At 38.5% G+C, this 13,670-nt stretch overlaps 1 protein-coding gene across 4 annotated transcripts in view; it reads right to left on the reverse strand.

Annotated features, from left to right (window-relative positions):
• Window positions 1-13,670, reverse strand: part of SBF2 (SET binding factor 2) — a 513,016-nt gene that overhangs the window by 308,407 nt on the left and 190,939 nt on the right. The gene's annotated exons all lie outside the window — the stretch shown is intronic.

Genomic DNA, 13,670 nt, shown 5'->3' on the forward strand with positions numbered 1-13,670 from the left:
ATCATACTTAAGAGACTACGTTGGGCAAACTAGTTCAGTTGCACACAGTGAAAGAATACGCAGTAACACCATATATGAGTAAGAGAGTTGGTGTCCCCTAGTATGCTTACCTATGCCTTTTTGTACTGTTAAAAGTGCAAGTGTTCCATTTGTGTTGCTTTGTTTGGTGACATTTTAGCCCTAATCATGGCTCCTAAACGAAAGTCAGAGTTTTCAGATGATAGTGCTTCAAAGAAGAGGAAAGCCATCATGGTGGATGTCACAGAGCTCCTGGTATCCCACGGAGAGGAGCGGTCTGCAGAGGACCTCATTCAGCTGGAGAAGCAGCTGATTGAAGAGAAAAAGATAGAAACCCCAGAACCCAAGAGATTCACTACCCTAGGTTTAGCAGAAGGTTCTTCTATGGTAGAGAATGGGCTGGCAAAATTTCAGGTTGAGGACCCCAGCGATGACAAATTCAGTAACGTTTACAGAGCTGTTATGGATGCCTTACATACTATAGGCAGATTTTGGAAAAGAAGAAATCATCAACCTTCCAGACTAGTCTGGAACAATTTTTTTTATTTAATTTAATTTATTGTGTTTACATAGATTCTAGTGTTGCCCCGATTGCATCTCCCCTCCTGTTTTCCTCTCAACATATCCTTTTTTCCCCTCCTAAAAGCTCCCTCCCCCCTTCCTTTCAGGTTTAATTCCGTATTTCAGTTCACATTTTTCCTTGGATTCCTCAAATGAGTGGTCATATGATATTTTTCTTTCTCTGCCTGGCTTATTCCACTTAACATAATAGTTTCCAGGTCCATTCATGTTGTTGCAAAAGGTAATATTTCCTCCTTTTTCGTGGCCCCATAGTATTCCATCGTGTATATGTACCACTGCTTTTTAATCCACTCATCCACTAACGGACATTTGGGTTGTTTCCAGATCCTCGCTATTATGAACAATGCTGCCATAAACATGGGGGTGCATTTCTTTTTTTGAGTCAGTGATATGGTGTTCTTGGGATATATTCCTAAAAGTAGGATGGCTGGGTCAAAAGGTAGTTCGATTTTTAATTTTTTGAGGAATCTCCATACTGTTTTCCACAGTGGCTGCACCAGTCTGCATTCCAACCAGCAGTGCAGGAGGGTTCCCTTTTCTCCACATCCTTGCCAGCACCTATCGTGTGCTATTTTGTTAATGAGCACCATTCTGACTAGTGTGAGGTGGTATCTCATTGTGGTTTTAATTTGCATTTCTCTAATTAGTGATGTTGAACATTTTTTCATCTGTCTATTGGCCATCTGTATGTCCTCTTTGGAAAAGTGTCCATTCATTTCTTTTGCCCATTTTTTGATTGGATTATTTGTCTTCCTGGTGTGGAGTTTTACAAGTTCTTTAGAAATTCTGATTATTAACCCCTTATCAGTAGTATTGTCAAATATGTTATCCCATTGTGTGGTTTGTCTTTTTATTCTGTTCATATTGTCTTTAGCTGTGCAAAAGCTTTTTAGTTTGATATAGTCCCATTTGTTTATCCTGTCTTTTATTTCACTTGCCCGTGGAAATAAATCAACAATTCTTTAAGAAGGTAGAGAGGCCTGCAACAGATCCTGCTCCCTCTACACCAGAAGCTTCTCAAGATGAAACACCTGTAGTACAGATAGAATCATCTCCACCAGTGTCTCCTGCTTGTTCCTTAGGCAGTCCTGATCCACCTGACCCAGTATCTCCTGCACCTTCTACAAGTTCTCCTGCCTCTCCAGCTTCCTCCTCCCAATAGCTCACTCACCCCTACTTTGCAATGCCCCTTCCAGTGTGCAAGCCAACCACAGGGATAAAGGTAAGGAATTTTTTTACATGCATTTTTTATCATTTTTTTCTGTTAATACAGTACAGTATGTTTATGTCCTTTTCCTTTTTCTGTGACTTAGTGGTGTTTTTAATGTTCTAGATTATGATTTTACAACTGCGTTAGGATAGGTAAGTGACTTAGACTAGGGAATGTTTCGACTTACACCAACATTAGGTTACATCACTGTTGTAGGAATGGAACTGTGTTTTAACCCCAGGACTCCCTGTACATTCTTTGTAAGTTCACTTGAAACATTTACAAACATAAGAGCATATCCTGAGCCATAAAATAAGTTGCAATAAATTTAAAATATTCAAATAATAAAAAGTATGTTCTCATACCACAAGGGAATTAAATTAGAACTCAAAACCATACAGACCTCTGGAAAATGTACAATATTTAGAAACTAATTAACATTTCTAAATAACTCATGGGTTAAAGAAAATATCTAAAGGGAAATTAGAAAGTACCTGAACTAAACAAAAATAAAAAGATTATTAAAATTTGTGAGATGCTACTAAAGCAGAGAATAAGGGGATAGTTCTAGCATTAAACACTTAAAAAAAAGTCTCAGTTAACGAACTCATTTTCTACCTTCAGAAACTAGATAAAGAGGAAGCTGAATTAAAAGTATACAGAAAAAAAGAAAACAATGCAATCAAAACAGAAATCAATAGAAAAGAGAACAGACAAGACAGAAAAAAGGAATGAAAGTAAAAGTTGGTTTTAGGCCAAAAAACCTGATAATCTTCTAGTAAAATAAAAGCATAAAAAAGTAGAAGAAGAAGGCCCTGGCCGGTTGGCTCAGTGATAGAGCGTCAGCCTGGCGTGCTGAGTCCCAGGTTCGATTCCCGGCCAGGGCACACAGGAAAGGTGCCCACCTGCTTCTCCACCCCTCCCCCTCTCCTTCCTTCCTCTCTGTCTCTCTCTTCCCCTCCCACAGCCAAGGCTCCATTGGAGCAAAGTTTGCCTGGGCGCTAAGGATGGCTCTGTGGCCTCTGCCTAGGCGCTAGAATGGCTCTGATTGCAGCAGAGCAACGCCCCAAGATGGGCAGAGCATCGCCCCTGGTGGACATGCCGGGTGGACCGCATGCGGGAGTCTGTCTGACTGCCTCCCCGTTTCCAACTTCGGAAAAATACAAAAAAAATAAAAGAAGAAGGAGAAGAAAAGAAGAAGAGAATCAAGACTGAGAAAAGACACAAATAGTTTATATCTCGAATGACAGAGATGACATCACTAAAGAGTCTACAAATATTAAAAAGATCCTAAGGAAATATTATGAATAAATTTTTTTTGCAAATAAACTTGACAATTATTGGGTCATGAGTACACAATGCAATATATGGTCATATATCAAGAAATGTATACTTGAAGCCTATATGATCTTATTAATCAATGTTTCAATAAATTTAATAAAAAAATAAAAATAAGCTTGACAATTAGATTAAATTCTCTGAAAGGCACAAACTAATGTTTGTGTGAAGCTCACTCATGAAGCAATAGATAGCCTAAATAACCCTATATTTATCAATGAAATTGAAATTGTAGTTAAAACCCTTTCCATGAAGAAAACTATAGTCCCAGATGGCTTCATCAGTGAATTCTACTAAACACTTAAGAAAGCAATAACAGTAGCAATGCTACACAAAAGCCTTACAAAATATTGAAAAGAACAGAGTACTTCCCAACTTATTCTATGAGACCAGTGGTATTACCATAATACCAAAACCTCTTAAAGACATTATAAAAAAACTATAGTTCAATATCCATCATCAACAGAGTTACAAAAACTCTTTTAAAAATATAATAAATATAGTAAAAGACTACTATATAATGAGGAAGTGGGATCTATCCAAGAAATACAGGGTTGGTTTATATTTGAAAAGAAATAGATATAATTAGTCATTTTAACATATTTGCACAAGAAATTATAACAAACTAAAAAAATTAAAATGACATGATCATTTCAACAGAAGCAGAAAAAGCATTTGACAAAATTCAGCATCATTTCTGTTAAAAACTCTGAGCATACTAGTAATAAAAGCAGACTTCCCTAACATGATAAAAGGCATCAATGTAAATCCTGCAGCTAACATACTTAATGTTGAAAAATGAATGGTTTTCTGCTAAGATCAGAAACAAGGTAGGCATGTCCACTATCACCACTTCTTTTCTACTTTGTGCTATAGGTTCTAGCCCAAGCAATCAGGCGAAGGGAGGCAGACGGGGGCGGGGGGAGCAGAGAGGGAAAGAAGAAATGCATTTGTGTATAAATATTCCGTTTATTTTGAACAGTACAATGAAACCTATCTACTCTTATCTATTCAGTTGTCAACACTGCACCACATACAAATATTTAGTTTTGCTTTTTAAAATAGGTATTTCATATATCTTATTTAGCCTCTAACGGTAGAATTTAAGATTGCAGTTACTAAAGTTGAAATTTTATAGACAGCTTCTATGAAAAAATGAATTGTATTATCAAGACTTTGCATATTTCATGGGAAAATTAAGATTCTAGTCAGTACAAAGAGTTAAGATTTCAAAAATCTTTCAGATCCAAAAATCTGCTCACTTCATGATGTTCACTGCCCTTTTAAGTCAGAAATACTCATATATAATGGCTCAGGGAAAGGTGTGTGTGTGTGTGTGTGTGTACTTTTAGTTGTAAATGGAAATTAAAAATAGTCATAAGAATTCTTGCATATCTTTAAAATACATTCAAAAGTTAGTGCATAAATAGAGAAAATAAAGTGGATTCCAATTCCTCTTCCTTTCTGGTTTATAAATATTGGAAAATATTAATGTTCTGGTTAATAAATGGAAGCAGTGCTATCACTTGGGGCTTTTTCACTCATAGTTCCATTACATTAATCTCAAAAGAGCAAAGAACCCAAGAAACCTTGATTTCAACTGACTCCTTAAGAAACCTGTACACGGCCTGACTTGTGGTGGCACAGAGTATAGAGCAGGGGTCCCCAAACTACGGCCCACAAGCTGCATGCAGCCCCCTGAGGCCATTTATCCGGTCCCCGCCGCACTTCCAGAAGGGGCACCTCTTTCATTGGTGGTCAGTGAGAGGAGCACATTGACCATCTCATTAGCCAAAAGCAGGCCCATAGTTCCCACTGAAATACTGGTCAGTTTGTTGATTTAAATTTACTTGTTCTTTATTTTAAATATTGTATTTGTTCCTGGGTTTTTTTTCTTTAAAATAAGATATGTGCAGTGTGCATAGGGATTTGTTCATAGCTTTTTTTTATAGTCTGGCCCTCCAACGGTCTGAGGGACAGTGAACTGGCCCCCTGTGTAAAAAGTTTGGGGACCCTTGGTATAGAGCATCAATGTGGGATGCTGACATCCCACGTTCAAAACCTCCAGGTCACCAGCTTGAGTGCAGGCTCACCAGCTTGAGCACAAGATTCACTGGCTTGAGTGCAGGATCACCAATGTAATCCCAAAGTCCCCGGCTTGAGCAAGGCGTCACAGGCTTGGCTTGAGCCTACCAGTCAAGGCACACATGAGAAGCAATGAACAACTTAAAATAAAAAGTGATTGCTTCACATCACTTCTCTCTCTCTTTCTCCCATCCTGTCTCTGTTTCTATCATCAATTAAAAAATTAAGGGAGCCTATACATAATATGACTGAGAAATTACACCAAGTGTAAAATATTCATATCTTGTTCTTTAAGGTGCTTCTTGATTGCCCAAGGAAGAAAGTAAACTTGAGAGATAGTAGTTTTCTACTTAAAGAAAATAGAATTCAAGGGCCTGTTATTTCCTAACACAGTCTCATTTAAAGAGCAAAAAGGAATGCAGGGTGCCAGAGAAATTATTTTTAAGAAAAAGTTTACAAAATAACGGGGAAAAACAGACACTACCTACCCAAGGAAAAATGACTTATTAGAAGGTCTGTACAGGGAAAAACTGAACAAGATGAAAACTTTTAGACATAAAATTACCTACTGTAAACTCAGTATATTAACAACTGGCGTCAAAACAAAGTACATGCAAAAAAGTCTCAACAAAATATTGGCAAATCAAATTCGGCAATATATAAAAATAATACTAAACACAAACGAGTGGAGTTTATCCAGGCAACTTAAGCCTGGTTCAATATTCAAAAGCAAATCAATATAATCTATCATATTAAGAGTCTAAAAAAAAGATTACAACACAGTATCAACAAACCATAAAAAACATTTAACAAAACTTGAGGATAAAAATTCTCAGTAACCTAGGAATACTAGGGAACTTCTTCAGCCTGATTAATGGCATGCAAAATCACCTACAACTACTGTCAAAGTAAATGAAGAAAGACACTGCTTTCCTCTTATGGTCAGGAACAATGCAAGGATATTTACATTCGCTATTCTGGCAAGAAAAAGAAAGAAAAGACATATAGACTAGAAAAGAAGAAATAAAACTATCTCAATTTGCAGATGACAAGAATATCTATATAGAAAATCTCAGGAAGACTACAAAAACATTCCTAAAACTAATATGAAGAAAATTGTAGCATAAGGGGTCAACACACAAACATTACTTAAATATCTATACAAGAGCAATAAACAATATAAAGCCAGATTTTTTACAAAAACAGTAACACAATCTCTCCAATAAAATAAAAATATTTGGGTATAAATCTAAAATGTCATGGCACTGACAAAAGAAATCAAAGAAGGCCTAAAACAATGGAGACACATAGTATAAGACTCAACATTTTAACAATGTTAGTTTTCATCAAAATGACCAATAGATACAATAAAATATCAATAAAAAACCAAGTAGAGTTTTTTTTTGTAGATGTAGCTAAGCTCTTACTTAAACATTTAATGGTAGAAACAAAGTACCTGAATAGCTGAAATAATTTTGCAAAAGAAAATTAAGTTGGAGGAACCACCTACTAAATTTCACTTACTCTAAAGCTACAGTAATCAAGAGAGTATGGTATTGGTGAAGAAATACAGAGGTCAATGGAACAGAACAAACAGTCCAGGAATAAAACCACAAAAATACAGCTAGTCAATCTTTGACAATAGTGCAAAAACAATTCAACTGAGAAAGAATAGTCATTTATCAAAAAATGGTGTTGAGACAATAGGTCATTTGTATGCATGTAAAAACATTAGCCTCAATCTAAACTGCGTATCTTACACAGATCTGGATCACAGATCTAAATATAAAGCACAAAACCATAATATTTTTTAAAATATAAAAAAATCTTTATGACTTGGGGCTAGAAGAGTTCTTCAAACTCTTAGAATAACATAAAAAAAGGACTCATTAAAAATTAATAAATCCACCCTGGCTGGTTGGCTCAGTGGTAGAGCATTGGCCCAGCATGTGGATGTCCCAGGTTCAATTCCCAGTCAGGGCACAGAGGAGAAATGCCCATCTGCTTCTCCACCCTTCCCCCTCTCCTTTCTCTCAATCTCTCTCTCTCTTCCCTTCCTGCAGCCAAGGATCCACTGGAGCAAAGTTGGCCTGGGCGCTGAGGATGGTACCATGGCCTCACGTCAGGCACTAGAATGGCTCTGGTTGCAATGGAACAATGCCCCGGATGGGCACAGCATCGCCCCCTAGGGGGCTTACTGGGTGGATCCCAGTCAAGCTCATGCGGGAATCTGTTTCTCTGTCTCCCTGCTTCTCACTTCAGAAAAATACAAAAAAAAGTAATAATAATAAATCATACTTTACTAAACTTAAAAAACTTTGCCTCTAAAAAATACATTGTTAAAATAAAAATCTAAGCCTCCAAGATATATAAAGAATTCTCAAAGCTCAACAGTAAAAAGAAAAACAAAAAACAATCCCAATAGAAAATATGCAAGAATTTGAATACACATTTCTCCGAAAAAAAGACATTTGAATGGCCAGAAACACATGAAAAGATGCTCAACATCATTAATCATTAGAGAAATGCAAATAAAATACCAGTGAGACAGCACTTCACACCCATTAGGATGGGTATACTCAAAAGACTGAAAAAGTGTTGGCAAGGATGTGGAGAAACTGGAACCCTCATGTTCTGCACATAGAATGTGAAATGGTGCAGCTGCTTTTGAAAAACTGGCAGTTCAGCACAGGGTTACACATAGAGCTACCATATGACCCAGTAATCCCATTCCTAGGTATGTACTAAAGAGAAATAGAAACATGTGTCACTCAAAAACTTGTGTGTGAATGTTCAAGTATAATTATTCCTAAAAGCCAAAAAAATGGAAACAATCCAAATGCTCTTCAATAGGTGAATGGATAAACAATCATACAACCACATACTGGAATACTAAGTAATAAAAAGGAATAAGCTACTGATACTTGCAACAACTTGGATGAATCTCAAATACTTTATGATAATTGAAAGAAAATAGGACCTAACAGTTATACACTGTACAATTCCATTTATATGGCATTCTTAAAATAGTAAAATTACAGTAATGGAGAATAGGATCAATGGTTGCCAGGGGTGCCTGACCAGGCAGTGGCGCAGTAGATAGAGTGTCAGACCGGGATGCTGAGGACCCAGGTTTGAAACCCCGAAGTTGCCAGCTTGAGCGTGGGCTCACCAGCTTGCGTACGGGTCGCAGGCTTGAACATGGGATCATAGACATGACCCCATGGTCACTGGCTTGAGCCCAAAGGTCACTGGCTTGATCAAGGGGTCACTGGCTTGGCTGTAGCCCTGGGTCAAGGCACAAATGAGAAGACAATCTAGGAACAACTAAAGTGCTGCAAAGAAGAATTGATGCTTCTCATCTCTCTCCCTTCTTGTCTGTCTGTCCCAGTCTATCTCTCTCTAAAAACAAAACAAAACAAAAAAATTAGAGTGGTTGCCAGGGGTTTTGAGTGGTGGAGGTTTGATGATAAAGGGAGAGCATGAGGGAGTTGGTTGGAGTGATGGAACTGTCCTGCGCCTGGATGGTAGTGGTGGTTACAAGAATCTAAAAGGTCAATTTTACTGTACAACAATTTAGAGAATAAAAACTTTTCAAAGAATAATACACAAGCCCTGGCCGGTTGGCTCAGCGGTAGAGCGTCGGCCTAGCGTGCGGAGGACCCGGGTTCGATTCCCGGCCAGGGCACATAGGAGAAGCGCCCATTTGCTTCTCCACCCCTCCGCCGCTCTTTCCTCTCTGTCTCTCTCTTCCCCTCCCGCAGCCAAGGCTCCATTGGAGCAAAGATGGCCCGGGCGCTGGGCATGGCTCTGTGGCCTCTGCCTCAGGCGCTAGAGTGGCTCTGGTCGCAATATGGCGACGCCCAGGATGGGCAGAGCATCGCCCCCTGGGGGGCAGAGCACCGCCCCTGGTGGGCGTGCCGGATCCCGGTCGGGCACATGCGGGAGTCTGTCTGACTGTCTCTCCCTGTTTCCAGCTTCAGAAAAATTAAAAAAAAAAAAAAAAAAAAAAAAAAAAAGAATAATACACAAAATTATATTAAATCTAGCAGCTTCCTATGAAAAGTAAAACAATAAACATGACCACATGAAGTGTTTAAGGCCAAATAAACATATTTTTTAGGGGTTTTTGATTACTTAGGAAAAAAGGGTGGATGTAAAGTATATGGTTTTACTAGAAGCAGACCCTGTAATAAGAATTTCAGTGCAAGTAGTTTATTTGGGAGATATTTCCAAGAGTAGGCAGTCATGCTATACAACAAAACGAGCAGGCTACATTGCAGCATTCTTTACAATAGCCAAGATTGGGAAGTAGCTCAAGTGCCCATCAGTAGATGAGTAGATACAAAATTCTAAGTGCTGACAGGTGTCAGGACAATGTGCTGATGACTAATGGGCCAGGCACTGATAGTGCTTCCTCCAGACAGGTAAACAGGAGTGGTCAATGAGAGTAGAATTCTTTCTAAAGTAAAACCCAAGAGACTGTCTCTGCACAGTCAGAGCAGAGGATATTTCACTTTTTATTCTCCTTTAGTTTTTCATCATAAACATAAATATTATCTTTTCAAACCTCACTGTGATTATCCAAGAGAGATGATGGCAACTGGGACTGCAATCATAGATAGTGCAGAGGATGTGGAAGAATTAATGAATTATTTTGAAAGTGCAGTTAATGCAATCAGTGTGGTATATGAAAGGAAGAGAAGAACCCTAAATGAGCCTGACCAGGTGGTGGCGCAGTGGATAGAGCATTGGACTGGGACACAGAGGACCCAGGTTTGACACCCCGAGGTTGCTGGCTTGAGCAGGGTCTCATCCAGCTTAATCACAGGGTCGCCCAGTTGAATGTGAGATCATAGACATGACTTCATGGTCTCTGGCTTGAGCCTAAAAGTAGCTGACTTGAAGCCCAAGGTTGCCAGCTTGAGCAAGGGGTCACTAGCTGGGCTGGAGCCCTCCCCTCCCTCAGGTCAGGGACATATGAGAAAGCAATCAATGAACAACTAAGGTGCCACAACTACGAGGTGATGCTTCTCATCTCTTTTCCTTCCTGTTGGTCTGTCCCTGCCTGTCACATTATCTCTCACACACTAAGAGAGAGAGAGAGAGAGAGAGAGAGAGAGAGAGAGAGAGAGAGAGAAGATTCAAAAGATCAAGTGAAAGCAATATATAGAACTTGTTTGAATGCTGATTCAAGCAAACCAACTTGTGAAAGATAGTGAAAAAGAAGTTCACACTCATACATACACAAATATGAAACTATGAAGACTGTTGGATATTTGGTGATATTAAGGAATTATAGTTAATATTTTAAGGTATGATAATAACTTTGTGGTTGTATTAAAAAAAAAAAAATTGGTGCCCTGGCCAGATAACTCGGTTGGTGAGAACATCATCCTGATACACAAAGGTTGCCAGTTTGATGACTGGTCAGGGCACATACAGAAACAGATTGGTGTTTCTATGTTTCTCTCTCCCTTCCTCTCTTTCTAAAATCAATAAATAAAATTTTTTTTTTGTATTTTTCCAAAGTTGTAAATGGGGAGGCAGTCAGACAGACTCCCGCATGCACCTGACCAGGATCCACACGGCATGCCCACCAGGGGGTGATGCTCTGCCCATCTTGGGGCGTCGCTCGCTGCAATCAGAGCCATTCTAGCGCCTGAGGCAGAGGCCACAGAGCCATCCTCAGCACCCGGGTAAACTTTGCTCCAATGGAGCCTTGGCTGAGGGAGGGGAAGAAAGAGAGAGAGAGGAAGGAGAGGGGGAGGGGTGGAGAAGCAGATGGGCGCTTCTCCTGTGTGCCCTGGCCGGAAATCGAACCCAGGACTCCTGCATGCCAGGCCGACGCTCTACCACTGAGCCAACCAGCCAGGACCAATAAAATATTTTTTAAAAAAACAAAAAAGTCATCTTTTACAAGTAAATACTAACATATTTATGAACGCAATAAGTTAAACCATGTGTTGTAGGTAAAAAATGGAAAGATATACACAAGTTCACATGATCAAATTAATATAATATCTGTGGTTTGTTTCAAAATTATCTAACTGGAAAGATGTGAGATCGCTGACAGGGCTTATAGATGAAAAATGAATGACCCAGAGCTAATGTCTGCTGTTGTAATTTCATGACTAGTACATGGGCTTTCACTGTTCTCTATTTCGATGTTTTAATTTTTCTATGATTTTAATAAAAATAAACGGAGGTGAGAATCCCCATCTTATATAACTGTGCCTTATCAATGCTTATTAGCACTCTATATGACATTAAATGCTGAAAATATATATGTTGAAATGATGTATAAACCAATATTCCTCTTAGAAAGTTCTATCTATAAGAAATTATGGGCTAACAAACACAGCTAACCATGTAACAAAGAACCTATAAGGGGACTAAAAACAAAACTAGATTAACAAAAAAGATAAAATAAAAAATAAAAATTAGAAACAAAGTGTTCTTCAAATAAAACTCACTTGTGACAACAAATCTTCATTCTGCAGATTTTATTATCTCTTAAAGTATATGATAGCTATATATTCTTCACACTATGCCTTTCACCTACTTTACTCAGTATTATGTATTATTTTATTTAGACTGATTAAAACCATTTGCTCCAAATTCCCTTACCTATCTTTGTTTACTAAACGTAGATGTAGGTGTAGACTAGATAAAAGATATAGAAAATTTGCCCTGGCCAGTTGGCTCAGTGGTAGAGCATCGGCCTGGCGTGCAGAAGTCCCGGGTTCGATTCCCGGCCAGAGCACGAAGGAGAAGCGCCTATCTGCTTATCCACCCCTCCCCCTCTCCTTCCTCTCTGTCTCTCTCTTCCCCTCCTGCAGCGAGGCTCCATTGGAGCAAAGATGGCCCGGGCACTGGAGATGGCTCCTTGGCCTCTGCCCCAGGCACTAGAGTGGCTCTGGTCGCAACAGAGCGACGCCCCGGAGGGGCAGAGCATCGCCCCCTGGTGGGCAGAGCGTCGCCCCCTGGTGGGCATGCCAGGTGGATCCCAGTCGCATGCGGGAGTCTGACTGTCTCTCCCCGTTTCTAGCTTCAGAAAATACAAAAAAAAAAAAAAAAAGAAAAAGAAAAGATATAGAAAATTTTAATATGTCCATTAAGCTTTTTTTATTAATAGAGTATTTTTTATTATATCTAACACCTAATTTTAAATCTATAAGCGATTTCTTTAAAAATAAATGACATTTTTGCTTATAGGCAGTCAAATGTTATACATATAACATATATTAAATACAATTTGCTATGTATAGCCAATGTTAATAAAAAGACTCATTTTATCTTGGATAGCTCTAGAAGAGTTTACCAAGACATAAATAGCTTGCAGTTAATATAAAAAATATTTCCTGATTATTAAAAAGAACACTTTAATAATTATAGCTGTCAAACAATGGAATTAACTATCTCCTAGAGAATAAATGCCCTTACTAGACACATTACATCAAAAACCAATTGGTAATTTATCAGATATACTAAAATATATATATTAATAAAGAAAGCTAAGTTGATAATCTTATGGCCTTTGACATCAGACAGGAAAGAATTAATTCCCGATTCTGGCACTAATTTAGGTTATAATTTTGGTTAAGTTGCCAAATTTCACTGAACCTCAATTTTTCTTGAACATAAAATATATCTCCTTTTTATAAAATTAAATGATATAATGCAATACATATAAATTGTTTAGCATAATACCTGAGACATAGTAAATGATTAATAAACACTATTATGGAAACTTTAGACTGTCATACAGCTGATACTCAGATATACTAGTAAATCAATAATATCACCTTCACTGCTATGGCTATTGCAATTATTACATGAGAGATTAGTAAGTGGTTTATGAATGAAACAGAAGAAAACTCTGGCCTGAGACAGAAGCCATTGCTGGAGAACAGAATCTAGGTCCTATTGTGTCAGTATTACTATAAGCAACATGTACAGTGATAGTGACCCTGAAGTTGGTAGCAATCAATTCAACTATTGAACTATAATATGTGCCAAGCACTGAAAATAAAGTAACAAAAATAATATCCTTGTCCTATGGGAGTTTACTTTCTAGTGTTTCTGGTGATTCCAATAATGCATTGTTGTTGTATATGTTGTAATTATATACATTAAACATAAAGTAATTCACCTGACCAGGCAGTGGCACAATGGATAGAGCATTGGCCTGGATGCAGAGGACCCAGGTTTTAAAACCAAGGTCACTGGCTTGAGCATGGGCTCATCAACTTGAATGTACGGTCACTGGATCAAGTGTGGGATCATAGACATGACCCCATGGTCGCTGGCTTGAGCCCAAAGGTCGCTGGCTTGAAGCCCAAGGTCACTGACTTGAGCAAGGGGTCACTCAGTCTGCTGTGGCCCCCGGTCAAGGCACATATGAGAATGCAATCAATGAACTAAGGTGCCACAA

The sequence above is a fragment of the Saccopteryx bilineata genome, chromosome 1, assembly GCF_036850765.1.
Source record: "Saccopteryx bilineata isolate mSacBil1 chromosome 1, mSacBil1_pri_phased_curated, whole genome shotgun sequence".
Taxonomy (NCBI): Eukaryota; Metazoa; Chordata; class Mammalia; order Chiroptera; family Emballonuridae; genus Saccopteryx; species Saccopteryx bilineata.